This window comes from Leucoraja erinacea, chromosome 4 (assembly GCF_028641065.1).
Source record: "Leucoraja erinacea ecotype New England chromosome 4, Leri_hhj_1, whole genome shotgun sequence".
NCBI classification, from domain to species: domain Eukaryota; kingdom Metazoa; phylum Chordata; class Chondrichthyes; order Rajiformes; family Rajidae; genus Leucoraja; species Leucoraja erinaceus.
Window position 1 is genome coordinate 20,189,444 of NC_073380.1, and position 19,270 is coordinate 20,208,713.

Here is a 19,270-nt window from a genome sequence, read left to right on the forward strand (position 1 = left end):
ATGTGCAGCTGCTTAATTATAAACGTCAAGCGAGTCTAATTTTCATATGAATTGCATTTAATAACAAACAAATTGTTGCATTTAAAAGTGAATACATATTTTCATTATAACGATGTAGATTTATCCTGTAGGAGTTTAAAATGATGACAGAGTGGTCTGTTTCCATTAGTTGAGAAATCAGAAACAAGATGAAATGTACTTTTCAGAAAAGAGAACAGATGACCATTCTTCTCTGTCGGGAGTTGTGAATGTTGGCAGATATTTTAGGATAATTTGTTGATGACAAAGGAAATTAATCAATATTGGAGCACAGCAGATAATTGCAATTGTAATTATTTACTTACTTGGACAGTGAGTACCTATGAAGACAATTATTTGCTTGTAGGTACTACGCTCCCTTTATCTCTTGTGTTTGTCAATGTTATATATGATACAGTAGCATGACAGAATTGCATTATTCACTGAAGCATGTGAGAGGAGAGGCCTTACATTCACTATCTGCAGGATAAAGGTTCTTCCCCGACCAGCCCCACTGCACTACACGGTCCTGGTTTATGTATACCCATAACCACACCAGGGTCAGTTCACCAATAACATGCTGATGCACAACTTCTCACCCCTCTTGCTAGTATCATCTTGTGATACATTTTCACTTTGCCCAACAAGCTTCAGTCTGATTTTTCACTTCTCAATCATCATTGCCTGTCTGTAATTTGGTTGATAACTGCCTTGATATAATTTCAGTATGTTAGAATGATGTAATTGAGCCACACTTCAAATGGACAATTTCAATGAGCTACACAATAATAATGGCTTTACACTTTATGGTTACAGTGGAGATAATCCAAATCCAAAGACCTCTTCAGTTTAGTTTAGTTTATTGTCATCAAGATGGCGGTGCTCCCTTAGCAGCTGCGGCTCGCCTGCAGTCTGTCTGTTTTTTCTTTCTTTTTTGTGTTGTTCTTTTGTCCTGTTTAGTTGATTTTTGGTTTATTATGTTGTGTATGTGTGGGGGGGGGGACACGTTTTTGGTGTCATCCTTTGAGGGATGCGACTTCTTTTGTCGTATCCCCCGTCTCCGCCTGCGCCGAGGCCTAATGGCTGAGCTGGCGGCCTCGGAGCTGGGCAGCGGCAGCGGCTGCCCGGCATCAGAGCTCGGACGGCGGCGGCAGCAGCTGGGACGGCGGCAGCGGGGGCAGCGGCAGCGGCGACCTGGCATCGGAGCTGGAGCAGCGGCAGCGACCACATGGCATCGGATCTGCGGCAGCGGCGGCCTGGCCTCAGAGCTGGGACAGTGGTGACCAGAACTCGGAACTGGGGCACGTTCCGGCGGAAGCGGCCAATCGACCCGACCGTGGGCCCAGTGGATGACAGTGGCGGCTGGGACAGCGGCAGCGGCCTCGGCGCAGAGGGAGAATAAGAAGGGATGAAACAAAGACGTAAGACTTTTGCCTTCCACCACAGTGAGGAGGTGCCTGGTGAACTCACTGTGGTGGATGTTAATTTGTGTTCATTGTGTGTTTTGTCATTTTTACTATATGTAGGATTGCAAGGCAACTAAATTTTGTTCAGACCGCAAGGTCTGAATGACAATAAAGGCTACTTGTTACTTGTTACTTGTTGTCACTTGTATCGAGATACAGTGAAAAACTTTTGTTGCATGCTAACCAGTCAGCAGAAAGACAAAACAATGATTACAATTGCATATTTACAGTATATAGATACATGATAAGGGAATAATGTTTAGTGCAGGGTAAAGACAGCAAAGCATTCCGAGGTAGATGAGGTAGATAGTGGTTCAGGACTGCTCTCTGGTTGTGGTAGGATTCAATTCCCTGATAACAGTTGATAACTTCATCCTACCCCATCCTTTCCTTTATTTGCACCACCTTTATTTTATTTGTTTGTCGAAACTGCCTGTATTAATCATTCTGCCGCCACTCATTAAATCTGTACTGTAAACAAATTGATCCTTGCAGGCCTTGAATTCCCTTACAATTGTAAGTAACCACAATTCAACACCAAATTACTTCTACTGGAACCAATAAAAATGATTTGTTTTGCTCAACGTGAAAAATATGAATCACTATAAAATGAAGAAAAATATAATTGACTGGGTAGCTCAGTGGCACACCTTCTTGTACATTCTCCTGAAAATACAGTATAGCCATGTGTACTGAGGTACTTTTTGTTCTGTGCTAACCAGTCTGCAGAAAAACAATACATAATTACAATCAATCTATTTACAGTGTATACATGGGTTTCAAGGCTAATTGGCTTCTGTAAACTGTCCACTTGGTTGTTGTTAAGTGATAAGGGCCTGTCCCAAGAGCATGCGATTGCATGCAGCAAGTGCGACTTAACGTGGTAGCTTGAGCCGTATGGCCTCGCGGGGCCGGTCCCACTTCGATCGCTGGAGCCGAATGGAGTTGTGTGGAGCTGGGCTCCGAAAAACTGACAGTGTTCAAAAATTCTGCGCGGCAACCTCGACGCCGTACGCATCGCCTCGACGGGCATACGCAGCGTCTCGATGCCATACGCAGCGTCTTGATGCCGTACGTCACGCGGTGAACTTCCCGCGGACTTCGCTCGAACTTCATGTCACTCACTCGACCTCCGCGTGGCCCCGCTTCCGGTTTTGTCGCGCTCGCCCCATGCAGTTGCATGCTGGTGGGACCGGCCCTGTACGGGGATCAATTGATCTCCGTGTGACCCCCGCGCGACCCCCGCTTCCGGTTTGGCCGCGCTTGTCGCATGCAGTCGCATGCTCGTGGGACAGGCCCTATAGAATCTGGGGGCAATCGGTACGTGGCGCGGCTCTGGCCAGCAGCGGCCTCTGCAGTCTGTCCGCGTTTTTATTATTTTCTGTCTGTGTTTTAATGTAGTTTTTGTTATTTTTTGTTGGGGTGTGTGTGTGGGGGGGGTGGGGGTGGGGTGGGAGGGGGGCGGGGAAACTTTTTAAACTACTCCCTGCACTGGAGACCCAACCTTTTTCTCGTCGGGTTTCCGTTGTCGTTGAGGCCGCAATGAGGAGCGGCCTCCAACAGGAGGAGGCCGGGGACTCTGGTGCTGCTCACCGTCGCCGTCGCGGGGCTGGCCGAGTCCAGAGCGGTTGGAGCGGTGGAGGAGCGCTGCTGCTGCTGCTGCCGCTGCTGCCGCTGCTGCTGCTGCTGAGTCGGAGGCTGCTGCTGAGTCGGAGGCTGCTGCTGCGGGTCTGCGGACAGCGGCGCCGGGAGCCCGCGGGTCCCTGGAGAGAGACCGCTTTTCGGGGCTCCTGCAACGGCGAATTCTCCCGCCCGAGTTGCGGGGTCGAAGAGCTCCTGGAGCGGGGCCTAACACCATTGCCCCGCGCGGCTGGAACGGCCGCGGGACTTTACGAGCGCACACCGGAGGCTCCAACACTAAGACCCGGTGTGCGACCTCGCACCACCCGGCGTGGCTTCAATGGCCGCGGGACAATCGCCATCGCCAGCCGGGGGCTTTGACTTTGACTCTGACATCGGGGGGGGGAGAGTTCAGTGGAGAGATAAGTTTTTTTTGGCCTTCCATCACAGCTATGTGATGGATGTTTATGTAAAATGTAATTATGTTGTGTCTGGGTCTATTTGTGTGTAATGTATGGCTGCAGAAACGGCATTTCGTTTGGACCTCTAGGGGTCCAAATGACAATTAAATTGACTCTTGACTCTCTTGACTCTTGACTCTTGATAGGAGTAAGGAGAGAATAAAATGTGTTCTTGATTGTCAATGTGCATAAGGGCCTGCTTCCATACTGTGATATCATGAGACTTGCATTCAGTGAGTGAAGTTTGGTAGATATCGTGTTTATAAGCATTTTGAAGTGTTGTTAAAAGTGTTTCAACAACAATAATCTGAACTTTTAGCATTCGTAAAAGTTTAGGAATCCATCCAGACTCTTTTGGGTACTGTTTGTTAAAATATTGGTGCTACAGAGTTATGTGATTTGCTGCTGTTATTTCTTTCAATGAATCACTTACATTTCAGATTCAGATTCAGATTCAGATTCAGATTCAATTTTTATTGTCATTGTCAGTGTACAGTACAGAGACAACGAAATGCATTTAGCATCTCCCTTGTAGAGCGACATAGCAAACGATTTGAATAAAAAAAAAAATAATAAGTGTCGGGGGGGGGGGGGGGGGGGGGGGGGGGATTGGCAGTCACCGAGGTACGTTGTTTAGTAGAGTGACAGCCACCGGAAAGAAGCTGTTCCTCGACCTGCTGGTTCGGCAACGGAGAGACCTGTAGCGCCTCCCGGATGGTAGGAGGGTAAACAGTCCATGGTTGGGGTGAGAGCAGTCCTTGGTGATGCTGAGCGCCCTCCGCAGACAGCGCTTGCTTTGGACAGACTCAATGGAGGGGAGAGTGGAACCGGTGATGCGTTGGGCAATTTTCACCACCCTCTGCAGTGCCTTTCAATCTCATAAGGGTTCAGTGAAGGAAATAATGGTTTGGTTCAGCAAATATGCCCTGCCCCTCTCTTCTCCCTTTCTTCTCGCTGCCTGTATATTTAAAGAGCTCTTTAGATTCTTCATAGTATCCTGAGATGTTGAGATTTGACAATTATAGACATGTGAGTCACAACTTATCTTATCTGTACAGCTACACAAACCAATCAAATCTAGGTACAGTGAAACACACTCTTCCTGCAGATATACCTATAACAGGAAGTAAATTCTGTCTAGAAATATAACAGAATACATTTTTAATATTGTATCTTTTGTATCCCTTTTCCTCATTCAATATGTAGAATTGTTCATGTGTCCAACCACTTAACTAGTCAAAAACTAGCGTAAAGATATAAAACAAGTAATTGGAAAGTGATAATGGAATCAAAGCCTTTATCTCAAAGGACTGAATTAGAAAGAGAAAAGTAATGTTTCTGACATACAAATCCATGGTCAGATGGATTGTTCAGCTTTGCACCCTCAGGATGGATATTTTAGTTTTGCGAGGGTTCCAGTGAAGTTTGACAACAATAACAGGACAGAAATGCAAAGTCATCAATACATTTTTTCGTGTTGATGCAAGGAATTGCAATGCTGGAATCTTGCTGGTTAGGCAACATATTGAGTCAGGACTGAAGATATGTCTTGACCTGCATCACCCATTCATGTCCTCTAGAGGTGCTGCCTGACCCACTGAGTTACTTCAGCACTTTGTTTTCTAATCTAACTTTGCCTGTATTCTATTGCGATTAGATACTTGAATTACATTAAAAAATAATGTATTAGCAACGATAAGCAGTGATAACAGGAAAGATAGAGGGATTCTGCTTCATTTGCAGAAAACATGAATATTATAATACATAAAACATGAACGAGAATTCATTAACCTGCAGGATTCTCAGTCAGGCTCTACCATCAGTGGGTCCATCTCCCTGACCTGCAGCAGGACTGAAGTCAGCCACACTAAAATAAAACATTTTCTTAAAATAAAGATAGATCTTTATAAACAGGGATTATTGGGGTCTATTAAACCTGTTGTGAAATTGCATATTGTTACCATTTTCAACCGATCACTTTCATTGCAATGATTACAATTACAATCAGCTCCTTCCAATACCATTAAATATGATGCTTTTGTGCTTTATTTCCTGAAGGAGGATCCACCTTTCAAATGATTATATTTGGAGAAGACTGCTGTAACCAGCACTGTCTAAGCCACTGTAGATCACTGTGACTCATGTTATGAGTCATACTTTGTAGTTCTGCCCACTAGGTAACAGAAAGCTTCTCTTCTCTTTCTTCCTCAGTCTCGAGTTATGTGTTAAGATGAAGTTACCTATGCTGTAATGCTAATAAAGTCTTTGGATCTTAATCACTGTGCGTGACTTATGTTATTCCAACAGCAGAGCTCAACAACCCACCACACATCTTTGGGGTGTTTTTGTTTCACCTTTAAACAGATCTATCAACACATAAAGTTAATTTTCAGAAATAAAAACAGAAAATATCGGGAAGACTCAGGTGGTCAAGTAGCAACATTGGAGAAACAAACAGCCATGATTTTCTATGGGAACTGGGAAATGTTAGAAATCAAAATTGCAGAGAGAGGAAAGGAGGTTGAGAGAGCAAAGAGAAAGTCTGTGATATGAGACCTAGAGAGTATGATTGCTACAAATAGTGTTGTTGCAGACAAGCTAGGGCATTGAAGCCTTGTTAATTACGACTGATTTGCCCTGAGGGGGTGTAAATTGGAAATTAAATGAGAACAGGGGTATGTATGAGATAAAGAATAAAGGTGCTGGAATTGGGAGATGTACTGGAAAACAGTGCAATTTTTCCAAACTGTGTAAAGGGGAATGTGGGGAATGCTCAACAAATTAGGCAGTGTCCATATAAAGAGAAAGACGGATTTAACATTACAGATGGATTATCTTTCATTCGAATTGACTGGATGGCCCATTGCTACATCTGGTTTTGCCAAAAGCCTGTTGACATTCTGCATTTGGCTAGGTATGACATAGGAACAGATACTTAGCTGAGGGGCTGGAGGGAATGCATTACCCAGGGTAATGCAATGCCACTCATAATTGGAAGGAAAAGATCAGGATGGGGCAAATTAAAAGAAAACATTTATGATTGTTATTGCACAGATTCATGGGGAAGGAGCTTCTGGATGAGTTAATTAAATGGCCCATTCAAAAACTCACAATGGAAACGCAGGACAAAATCATTTGGTTTGTTTTGCGTTTTTCTGTGCTTCTTCGGTGCTAAAAGTCAAACCCAAGTCTGAATAGTGGCTGGTTTCCAATGTGAAATAAGTAAACCTACATTGATGTGCAAGGAAACTGCTGTCATTGTCCTCCCTAACAAGGGAGTCAAGGTGATCTTATAATTTTATCAGCTATTCTGCGCCATTAATTACTTATTAATGACTCATAGTCAGGTATTAAAAGTGCAGTCATAGCAGGTCAAAATAAACTAGTTTCATTGTTACTTTCCTTCCAGAGATCATTTCAAAGATTTTCCCAGTGAGCTCTACTTGCTCATCTTCTAGACAAAATGTTTGATATTTATTGTAGTCTATTGAAGATAACTCAGTCAGTAGAGATAAAACCTTCAAACAATTTGCAACAAGAGACTCCGTGACGGATGCAACCCTTTAGTGGCCTCTGTCAAATGTCTATAGCATAATTAAAGGGTAAGTTATATACCTCTAGGAGGAAGGACTTTCAAAATGTGTCCCAAGCTGTTTTATCACCTTAAAGTGCATTTTTTTACACGACTGGACAGACAGACACAAGGAACTGTAGATGCTGGTTCGGGCAGTGTCTCTGGAGAACATGAATAGGTGATGTTTCAGGTTGGGTCCCTTCTTCAGACTGATTGTGATGGTACTACTCTGTACAATATAAATGTGTCATAACTGTGCAATCTGAATGAAGAATTTCCATTTTATTGGTGTAATCCATTGGTACCATCCCAATTTGACTGAAGAAAGATCCTGACCCTGAAACATCACCTATCCATGTTTTCCAAAGATGCTGCAAAATCCACTGAATTATTCCTACACTTTGTGTCTTTTAATAATCAGACTTAATCAATCTTAATTATTGATGAAGATTGCAAGGAAATGAGAACTAGATTGTTATGAATTTTGCTAATTCTTTTCATTATTTTTCATTATTTTACACCTTCTCCTGATGATGCAGAGTGATCTGGATTACAGTGCAAGTCCTCTGGGTGTACACCAATGAAGTTGTTTTTTTTCATTCAGAATGTGAAAAGTTAGGAGATTGCAAATAAACTATTGCAAAGTTTAGAATTGTCACAATGAATAATTGAGGCAGAAGCCATTGTACCCAATCATGTTTTTTTTTTTTAAGTTAAATTTGTGACATATGATTTCCTACACATAAAGCCATGATGACCATCACAAATCAGTCTTTGTCTTTCCAAATAGAGATAAGATCCCACTCTTCAGAATACCCACCAGTAACTTTCTCACCACTGATGTTAGGTTCATTAGTCTGTAGTTCCTTGGTTTGGCCTTCTGAAAAATAGTGACATCAGCCACCCTCCAGTCTTCTGTTAGCTTATCCATGGTTACAAATTATACAAATATCTCACCAATGTCTTCCTTACCTTCCTCCGATATTCTGGGATATACTTGCTCAGGCCCCTGGGATTTAGATGAGATTCCCCTTCAGGGAGAATGTTTCTCGCTTTTTACCCTATCTAATCCATTAACTAATTTGAGCTCAATCTTATTTTTTTTTTCAGGCTTGGCAGAATACAAGCCCAGTCCAACACAGTAAACATTTAGTATGATTAAATAAATAAACTGAAAGCACCATGATGTTTGTTTCCTTCCAACTCTCGTCACACCTATAACCCATGATTTTGTCTAAAATTGGCGCAGACAAGCAATCCCATAGCTTCTTTATGTGTACAGGCATAGAAGAGTAACCAACTGGTTGGCTATGGTTTGGTCCAAAACAGAATTAAAAAATGATCAGAAGCAAAACCATGGCTGATCGTCTAATCTTTCCATATCGGATTTATTGGGTCCAAAAATGGCATCCTAACAAATAAGAGGGTTCTCATGAAAATCAAAGAAAAAAACTGCAGATGCTGAAAATATGCAACAAAAACAGACAACACTGGTAAAATCTATCAGACGAGAAAGCATTGGAAAAGAGAATTGACAAAAGTCTACAGAGATAAGAAGTTCAAGGAGGAACTGGAGATGCTGGAAAATTGAAGGTAGACAAAAATGCTGGTGAAACTCAGCAGGTGTGGCAGCATCTATAGAGCGAAGGAAATAGGCAACGTTTCGAGTCTGAAGAAGGGTTTCGACCTGAAACGTTGCCTATTTCCTTCACTCCATAGATGCTGCCTCACCCGCTGAGTTTCTCCAGCATTTTTGTCCACAGAGATAAGAATGTAATTTGTGATTATTGTATTTGTGTGGCACAGCAGACTGGGAGATGACACATCTACAAGAACTTAGTATTCATAAATTAGGATTATGCTGTCACAGTGACTAGTTTAATTTTAAAAAATCCACTGCAATACAGCTGATGGTTTAAGTGTTTCATTTGACAGCAAGAGGAGCACCATGAATGATTGGGGTGAACAACTTGAAACTGGAATGTGCAGAGCGACAAAATTTGCCACCACAGTTCATCTTCACCTTGGCTTTTATTTGCATTTCTGTGACTTCAGCTAATTGCTGTGAGCAGGTGCAGAGCAATGGGTATCTCAGGTCAACACAATTCATTGGAAGCTGGACTAATAGCAGGCACCCAGAGATGGGGGCAGAGAGCAGGCTGACTTATTCAGCTGCAAAATTTAATGAACGAGAAACCACATGCAGTGGACCCAGCAGCCATCACAAGCTCATAATTGAAGTTGTTGTGACATGCATGCTGCGGGATTTAAGTGTTGCTCAAGGAGGCAAATTGTGCCAGCACACATATTCATGAAAAGCAAAAAAAAATCCGTCTCATTCATTTGCCATTTAAAGCAACAACAAAAAAAAACCTGGCATGTTTCAATGTCAAGGCACCTTTAATGAGAAATCATTAAAGCTTTTCTAAGCTGCTTGCAGAAAGATGGCAATGAAATGATCCAAGCCCATTCCATGAATCCCTTCTGTGCTTAGGAGATTCAATGCTTCACAGATCCTTAAAAAGAGTTTAAAAAGATTTTGCAAATCAAAAGATCAAAACTAAGAAACATTTTAGAACAAGCTGACCATGCTATTGAGCACTTTATGGTGATGGTGGTCCACTTGTCAAAGTCGAGTTTTAAAACAAATCACTGTCTTGGCCTTAGCTGCAGTATTATGTTCAACATGGCCAAAACATTACAGGATGTGGCATCTTGGTCGGCATAGGCAAGTTGGTCTGAAGGGCTTGTTTACATACAGTATGACTCTATAACTCTCTATGAATCTATGTGTATAAAGTCCATCTAGGAGATTGTTTGTGTCTTCCTTAGTGAAGACAGAACCAAAGTACCTGTCAACTCGTCTGCCATTTCCTTCAAGGCACCCACATTTCTCTTAACTATTTTTTTCCTCTTCACATACCTGAAGACGTTTTTTCTATCCTCATTTCTATTCTTGGCTAGCTTACCTTCATACTTCATCTTTTCCCCCCATATAGCCATTTTAGTTTCCTTCTATTGATCTTTAAATGTTTCCCAATCCTCTGGCTTCCCGCTCACCTTTGCTATGTTATATCTCTTCTCTTTTATTTTTATACTGTTGTAATTATGCTCCTAAAGCTTAACCCCCTTAGTCTAGTTCAGTATCTCATTAACACCTTGATAACAGTAGCCACTTTATTATCATGGGTTGGGTAGGCTTCGATCCACCGGCTGAATACATCGACTATGATAAGTACATACTATAACCTTGGCACCAATCCAACTTGATGTAGTCCATCTGTATTGTCTCGAACGGACCCATAGGCAATGGTGTTTTTCCCTCTTCACATCCTATTCCTTTCCCTGGATTGTATTTCTGGCAAACCAGGCAATTACTACTTACTTTTTGAACTAAAGTTCGAAATCTTTGATGCCTCCAAGTAGCCAAAAGAGATAGGCCTCACACTTATTCTGACGAGCCATTGTTAAGTGCTGGGTCTGGAGCTGCCCTAACAATGCCGCTACTGAATGTGAGCTATATCAAAAACATAAATAAAACTAAGGAGCTGATCGTGGACTTTAGGAGGGCACATCATCTGAGGACGTACACTCCATTGAGGATAAATGAGGATACTGTGGATAGGGTGAGCTGTTTTAAATATCTGGGAGTCCACATCTCTGAGGATATGACATGGACATCACACGCCGCAGCACTCGTGAGTAAGGCAAGGCAGCGCCTTTACCACCTCAGGCAATTGAGGAAATTCAGAGTGTCTCCGAGGATCCTCGAGTGCTTCTACTCAGCGGCTGTGGAAAGCATCTTGTCCGGAAATATTACCATCTCGTTTGGGAATTGCTCTGCCCAGGACAAGAAGGTTCTGCAGAGAGTAGTGCGTTCGGCCGAGCGCACTTTGGGAACTTCACTCGCCCCCCTTCAGGAACTATACATCAGGAGGTGCAACTCCAGAGCAAATAAAATCATGGGAGACCCCTTCCACCCATACAACGGACTGTTCCAGCTGCTACGGTCAGGCAAACGCCTCCGTTGCCATGCAGTGAGAATGGAGAGGTTGAGAAGGAGTTTCTTCCCAGAGGCCATTCGGACTGTAAACTGCCATCTCACCAGGGACTAACTTTACTGAACGTTTTTCCTTCCAATATGTAAAAGAATATGTGTGTGTTTATGATTGTGTTTATAGTTTGTTTGGTTGTTTGTTTGTCTTTTTGCACAAAGTCCGCGAGCATTGCCACTTTCACTTCACTGCACATCTCGTATGTGTATGTGACGAATAAACTTGACTTGACTTGACTTGAATTGATATACAACAATCTCCTGCTGGAGGGTCAAATTTGCAGCTGATTGTAAACTATTATTTTGAGCAGTTAGAATTTGAGTGTAAAGTAGAATTTGAGTGCAAACCCCTGGCTAGGGATTCTAATTTAGACGAGTAATAGGCAACTGGTCTATGTCTATCCTCACGTTTTTGTGTCATAACTCTGGTTGCACACTTGGATAAAATGGTGCAGTAGAGCTGGAAGGGTCTGTCATACAACAGTCTTCCAATGCCGGGGCTTGCATCAGTGATCTCTTTAAGTTTTCAAAGGCTTCCTGTGTTTTCTTGGTTAGTTTAAACTCACCCTCCTTGCTGGGATTAGGTGTTAGCTCCTTAGTTTCTGGAGATATGTTAGGGATCCAAGGTCTCCAATAATTGACCATGCTAAGCCATTGCCTCATTTGTTTGGCTTCTCTAGGAACTGGGAATTTGCAGATGGGTTCCAGTCTGCTATTTTCTATACTTCCCTGATGGGGAATTGCCTACGTGTTACTTGCTTTGCTTTTATACCTTTTGCCATCTTGGGATCTATCTCAGTATCTTCAATTATTCTCTCACCCTCAGACATATCTTCCTCTTCACTAGGGGGTTCACGGTACCTTCTAAATAACTCCCTCTGATCTCTCACTACTCGTCTAATTCGTCTAGGCTTAGGTTCACAAAAATACTTTGGTGGCTGTACTATTCCTCTATATTTTTTATCCTTAACTACTGGAGATATCTTTTTTGTTTTAGCCCTGGTACTGTGAGCTACGGACTATCTGTCGTCAATGGAGCAGTCGGGGTTAAAGAATCCTGTGCTACAGAATCTGATTGTCCATTGCGTTCACAAGCTAAACAATGTGTGTCTGAAGTGCGGGGAACGCAAGATGAACAAGGCGAAGGCTGTAAATTTCATATTTTAACACTTTCCCAATCCTCCAAACACTCGTCTTCATCCCCCTCAGAACCGCACCGTGGCACCGATTTCTCCCCTGGCAATCTGGAACGGCTCAACACCCCAATCGCAAACTATGTCTGGGGGTCCGTTGGGAGCCCGGTTGAGCCCCCAATGTAATTATGCTCCTAAAGCTTAACCCCCTTAGTCTACTTCAGTAAAACACTAAATCAAGCACCAAATCAACTATTCTTTATTCTTTCCAACAATAACTCCCTAAACAATACCTAACCATCGCTGGTCCAATCCTTGTGTCTGCTCATTCAAGCCCTTCAGCCATGTGCAAGCAGACACCTCTAAAAGGTCACGCACTCCAAAGCGCCCCTCCAGAAGATCGACTCCGATCCTCGTCGGGTTCACTCTTTTATAGGTCATCGGACCCTGTGGCATGGAACTAGATGGGGGCAGCAGCCCCTACAAACCAATCTCAAACATCGATTACATTACACTGTTATTGACAGTTCCCTAACCCAATCACAAAGTGCCCCATTACATTGTTTCTGCAGAAAGTTTTAGCAGGAACTCAGTTAACATAGTTTACACATATATAGAAACATTTTCCCAGGTAATTGTGAACAGTCAGAACAAGGCTTCATGATTTAACCAATCACAAGATAACAACATAGACACTCTGCAACAGAGTTAACCGTACTTACAACTCCCCCTTATCTGACCAATCCTGACCATGCATTTGCAACCCCTCTGAGCTCCTCTGCAAAAGTCCTTATACATTTTAACAAAAGAAAGGACATCTCGACCTCACCTCATCCTGAAAATTCATCTAGGGTCCAGACTTTGTGGCGCCAGCTCACAGCTTGTAACTTTTCACAGAAAGAGGCCAAGCAGGCCTAGCAAATGCAAATATCCTCCATTTTGTAATACCTCTAATTTGGCCAATATTAACACTGTCCTTGACTTCCATTGTCAGCCGTGGTCACCTCTTACTTCCCTTAGAATCTTTCTTACTCTTTGGAATGGAATGACCCTGCATCTTCTGGATTATTCCCAGAAACACCTGCCATTGCTGTTCCACCGTCATCCTTGCTAGCGTCCCTTTCCAGTCAACTTTGGCCAGCTCCCCCCTCATGCCAACATAGTCCCCTTGGTTCAACTGCATACTGACACTTTCAATTTTACCTTCTCCCTCTCAAATTATCAGATTAAAACATCATAATATGATCACTACCTGCTAATGGTTCCTTTACCCTAAGTTCCCTTATCCAATCGGGTTCATTACACAACAATAAATCCAGAATTGTCTTCTCTCTGGTCGGCTCCAGTACTAGATGCTCTAAGAATCCATCATAGAGGCACTCCACGAACATTCTTGGGGTCCAGTACCAACTTGATTATCACAGTCTACCTGCATGTTAAAATCTCCCATAACCACTATAACATTACTTTTGTTACATGCTAATTTTAACTCCTGATGCAACTTGCACCCTATCTCTAGGCTACTGTTTGGGGGCCTGTAGATAAATCCCATAAGGGTCTTTTTACCCTTACAATTTCTCAGTTCTATCCGCAATGATCTACATCTTTTGATTCTATGTCACCCCGACCAAGGGACTGAATTCCTTATCAACAGAGCCACCCCACCCCCTCTGTCCACCTGTTTGTCTTTTTGATAGGACGTATACCCCTGAATATTCAGTTCCCAGCTCCGATCCTCGTGGAGCCATTCTCTGTAATTCAACATCATACTTACCAATTTCTAACTGACCTTCAAGCTCATCCACTTTAGTTCTTATACTTCGTGCATTCATATATAACACTTTTAATTCGGCATTTACTTCCCCTCTCACACCAGTTCTTATTTCACCTGACCTTACTCTCTTATCCCTGCTTGAACTTTCCATCCCATTATTTCTGGTGTCCTTCATAACTTTTCCTGTACTCTCTTCCCCTTTAACTCCATCCTTATACCCCCATTTGTCAACCCGCTATTTGTTTAAACCCACCATTGTAGCACTATCAAATCTGCCTGCCAGAATGTTGGTCACCTCCTGTTAAGGTTTAACCCGTCCCGTTTGTACAGGTCACCCCTACCCCAGATGAGATCCCAGTGGCTATAAAGTTAAATCCCTGCTCCCTGTACCAGCCCCTCATCCACACATTCAGATCCCCTATCTCCCTGTAGCTCACCATCACGAGGTACAGGAAGCAATCAAGAGGTAACCACCCTGGCAGTCCTGCTTTGCAGCCTTCTTCCTAATGGGCATGTCCCACTTAGGTTATATTTAGGCGACTGCCGGGGACTGTCATAGTTGTAGCAGGTCGCTGAAAAAACAGCGAATGGACCCCCTTTCAACATAAAATTTGAAATAGAATCATACTTGAACAACAAAAAAAAAGTCAGCACCGGCGACAACCTACGTTATCCTGGCAACAACCTACTTCATCCTACCTAGTAAAGTAAGTAAGTAAGTACATTTTATTTATATAGCATGTTTAAATCAACTTGCGTTGAAACCAAAGTGCTTTACATAAAAGAAATAATTAAGTTTCCGTAAATCCATAGAAAAAATTAAAAATAAGAAAAAATGACACAACACATTATAGAATTCAACATGAACGTCTCCCCACAACAGAATCAACATTTCCACTGTGGGGAAAGGCATCAAAAAACTAAGTCCTCTTCCTCTGTGAATCACCCAAGGTCGGGGCCTAGTTGTGACCTCCGCAGCCAGTCCAATATTTTCAGGCCTTCTTGCCGGAAAGCTGGAACTCCGGCGTCGGGTGAACACTCCTCAGCGGCTTGGAAATGTCTGGAGCGGCCGCTCCCGCCCCAGAGACGGCGGCACCTGAAGTCGATAGGCCGCGCTGGCCGGAGCCCCAACTTCTAAACCCAAACGCAACACCGCCCGCCGGACGCTCCGCAGACCACAGCACCTTGGATGTTGGAGTCAGTGGTCACAGCCCTCCGGAGCTTACTGCACGGCAACCCGGTAAGGCATCGCCCGCTCCATGATGGTGTCCCATGCGCTGTGCTGCCGCCAAAGCTGTAGTCCCGGCCGGTCCCGACAGGAAATGCATCTCCAGTCCGATGGTAGGCCGCGAGGAAGGGGCGAAGAAGCAGCTCGGAGGGAAGCCGCCTCTCCGACCAGGTAGGGGGCTAGGAAATAGCGTTTCCCCCTTCCCCTCCCCCCACATAAAAGACCTCCAACTATCATTTTTGTTTTTTAACAGGATAAAAAATAAAAATAAAAAAGGGTGAAAGGGCGGACTACAGGGAGAACTGCCATACACAACGGCGCTCTACTCCTGTCATCCTGGTGACAACCTACGACAGCACCTATGTCAGGTGAAGTCAAGTTACGCTCATTGGCGTCAAGCAACTGTCGCCGACTGTTGCTGAAAAGTTTTGAACATTTCAAAATCCAGCATCGACCAGTAAAACGCTACGATTCTTGGGTGGCTGAGGAGACGACTCATGACCATGCAGGCGACACCTCGGCGACCATGTGGTGATAGCCTAGTCGCCTGTAGTCGCCAAACAAATTGCCTAAGTGGGACAGGGGCATAACTCACTAAATTCATATTGCAGAACCTCCTTCCTCTTCTTCCCGACGTCGTTTGTGCCCACATGCACAACCACTTCCAGCTGCTCACCTTCTCTCTTGAGGATGTCCTGATGTCAGTCTGAGACATCTTGCAATATGCGATATGCCATTTATTGTCACTATACATGTACAGTGAAACTGAAAGCTGCTCGTACTCAGTGCATACATACAATTTAGCACAAAAAACAAGAAACAGAAAAAAAACAAAAAACAGAAGGCAGATGGGGGGGGGGGGGGGAATAGGTGCACAAATTCTGCGGCGCTACATACATATATACATATATACAGATGGAAGTCCGTGTTGGGCGGTGTAGTCAGTGCATGTGTGAATTTGAATTTATAGTAGATATAATTCTCGGAAAGCAACTATTCCTGAGTCTGTTTGTCCTGGATTTGATGCACCTATAGCGCCTTCCAGAGGGCAGCAGGTCGAACAGTCCAAACGCAGGATGGGAGCTGTCTTTGATGATCTTCTTTGCCCTGCTAAGGCAGCAGGAGGTGTAGATGTCCATCAGGGAGGGGAGAGGGCCTCTGCGCTGTCCTGGTTACCCTCTGAAGCCTCTCCCTGTCTGCCATGGTGCAGCTGCCATACCATGCTGTAATGCAGTATGTCAGCAGGCTCTCGATGGACGAGTAGTAGAAGGTCAGCAGCAGGTTAGAGTCCAGGTTGTGCTTCCTGAGGACCCTCAGGAAGTGCAGCCGCTGCTGAGCCTTCTTGATGACCGCTGTCGTGTTGTCCGTCCAGGAGATGTCAGCAGCGATATGGATGCTGAGAAACCGGAAGGTGTTGACCCGCTCCACACACTCGCCGTTGATGTGTAGGGGGGCTAAGTCGGTGCTGTGCCTCCTGAAGTCGACAATGAGCTCTTTTGTTTTCCTGGTGTTCAGAGCCAGATTGTTTTCTGAGCACCAGGTTGTCAACTTCAGGACTTCCTCTCCAGGGAGGCAACAGACCATCCTTGAGTCTCGCCTGTCACCACAGAATCTCCTGTCCGCATCTCGGACAATGGAAACACCCACAACTATAATTCTGCCCAACGCCGATCTCGCCGGTCAAGTCTCATCACTAGGATTAGAGCCACTGACCTGTCACCCTTTAACTGCTTCACTGACCTTTCAGCCTTATTTACAGTTTATTCCCATTGTCATCTCAGTTTTACATTGACCATTGTAAATTAAGCCCGCTCCTGCTTTTGCTTTCCTCCCTTGAATTCCATTTAAAAGCTCTTTGCTCTCTGAAGAATTGTCAGCTGTCCATTCCCTCCAGAGATTGTGCCTGGCCTGCTGAGATACTCCAGCACCTAGTGTTTTACTGAAGATTCCAGCCATTGCAGTTCCTTGTGGCTCCTCTTTGCTCTCTTGTTTCTCCCCATCAGCCTAGTGCATGATTCACAAAAGGATAATATTCAGATATAGCAGGGAATTAAAGAAGCTAACAGACAATTAATCCATATTGTTCAGGAAAATGAATGCTAAAGGAAAGGGGTTATTCTTCAATTATACGGAGCATTAGTTATTACTCTTTCTGACCGACATACACTATAAACCCACTGACTCCCATGGCTATCTGGACTACACTTCTTCCCACCCTGCTTCCTGTAAGGACTCCATCCCCTACTCCCAATTCCTCCGTCTACGCCGCATCTGCTCCACGGATGAGGCGTTCCACACCAGGACATCTGAAATGTCCTCATTATTCAGGGAACGTGGGTTCCCCTCCTCCACCATAAATGAGGCTCGCACCAGGGTCTCTTCCATACCCCGCAACATTGCTCTCTCTCCCCATCCCCCCACTCGCAACAAGGGCCGAGTCCCCCTAGTCCTCACCTTTCACCCCACCAGCCGTCACATACAAAAAGTAATTCTCCGTCAGTTTCGCCACCTCCAACGTGACCCCACCACTCGCCACATCTTCCCATCTCCCCCCATATCTGCCTTCTGCAAAGACCGCTCCCTCCATAACTCCCTTGTCAATTCTTCCCTTCCCTCTCGTACCACCCCCTCCCCGGGCACTTTCCCCTGCAACCGCAAGAGATGCAACACTTGTCCCTTTACCTCCCCCCTCGACTCCGTTCAAGGACCCAAGCAATCGTTCCAGGTGCGACAGAGGTTTACCTGCATCTCTTCCAACCTCATCTATTGCGTCCGCTGCTCTAGATGTCAGCAGATCTATATCGGTGAGACCAAGCGGAGGTTGGGCGATCGTTTCGCCAACACCTCCGCTCGGTCCGCAATAACCTAGCTGACCTCCCGGTGGCTCAGCACTTCAACTCCCCCTCCCACTCCGTCTCCGACCTCTCTGTCCTGGGTCTCCTCCATGGCCACAGCGAGCAGCACCGGAAATTGGAGGAACAGCACCTCATATTCCGTTTGGGGAGTCTGCATCCCGGGGGCATGAACATCGAATTCTCCCAATTTTGTTAGTCCTTGCTGTCTCCTCCCCTTCCTCAGCCCCCCTGCTGTCTCCTCCCATCCCCCAGCCTTCGGGCTCCTCCTCCTTTTCCCTTTCTTGTCCCCGCCCACCCCCGCCCCCGATCAGTCTGAAGAAGGGTTTCGGCCCGAAACGTTGCCTATTTCCTTCGCTCCATAGATGCTGCTGCACCCGCTGAGTTTCTCCAGCTTTTTTGTGTAACCTTCGATTCTCCAGCATCTGCAGTTCCCTCTTAAACCCATTAGTTATTACTTTATCTGCAGGAGTTAATTGATTGACAAGAATGTCACATCTTTGTTTTCAAATTCTCGCCCAAGGAAGATACCTTGGTAAGCATCACATCCCACACAGCACCATTAAATATTTTAACAGGAATTTCAGTAGTACACTCCAAATCATTTCCCCTCTGGGTCTGTTGGACTAATGTTTCAGGGCCTGGAGTAGATAGAGATTGAGATTCGCAGATGATTGCTGCCATTATTATTTAAAGACATCTTAATAGGAACCTGAGGGACAACTTTTTCAACTTTGGTGGGTATATGGAACGAGCTGCCAGAGAATGTAGTTGAGACAGTGTTTACAAGATATTTGGACAATTACATGGATAATAAATGTTTAGCAGGATATAGGCCACACATGGGGAAATGCGGGTTGCCTAGATGGAGCATCTTGGCCCGCATGGATGAATTGGACCGTGTGACCCTATGATTCTATGATATATCAGGATTGAAAAGCAGTTGGGATTAATTCACTTGGCTGATATATGTTACCTAGTCCACCTTTCTTACTTTCTTCTCTCCCTCACTTTCCCTCTTTCTCTGTTTCTCCTCTTTAAATAGCCGCCTTAAAAACTGACCTGCATTTTAAAGAAAGCAAATTTTACA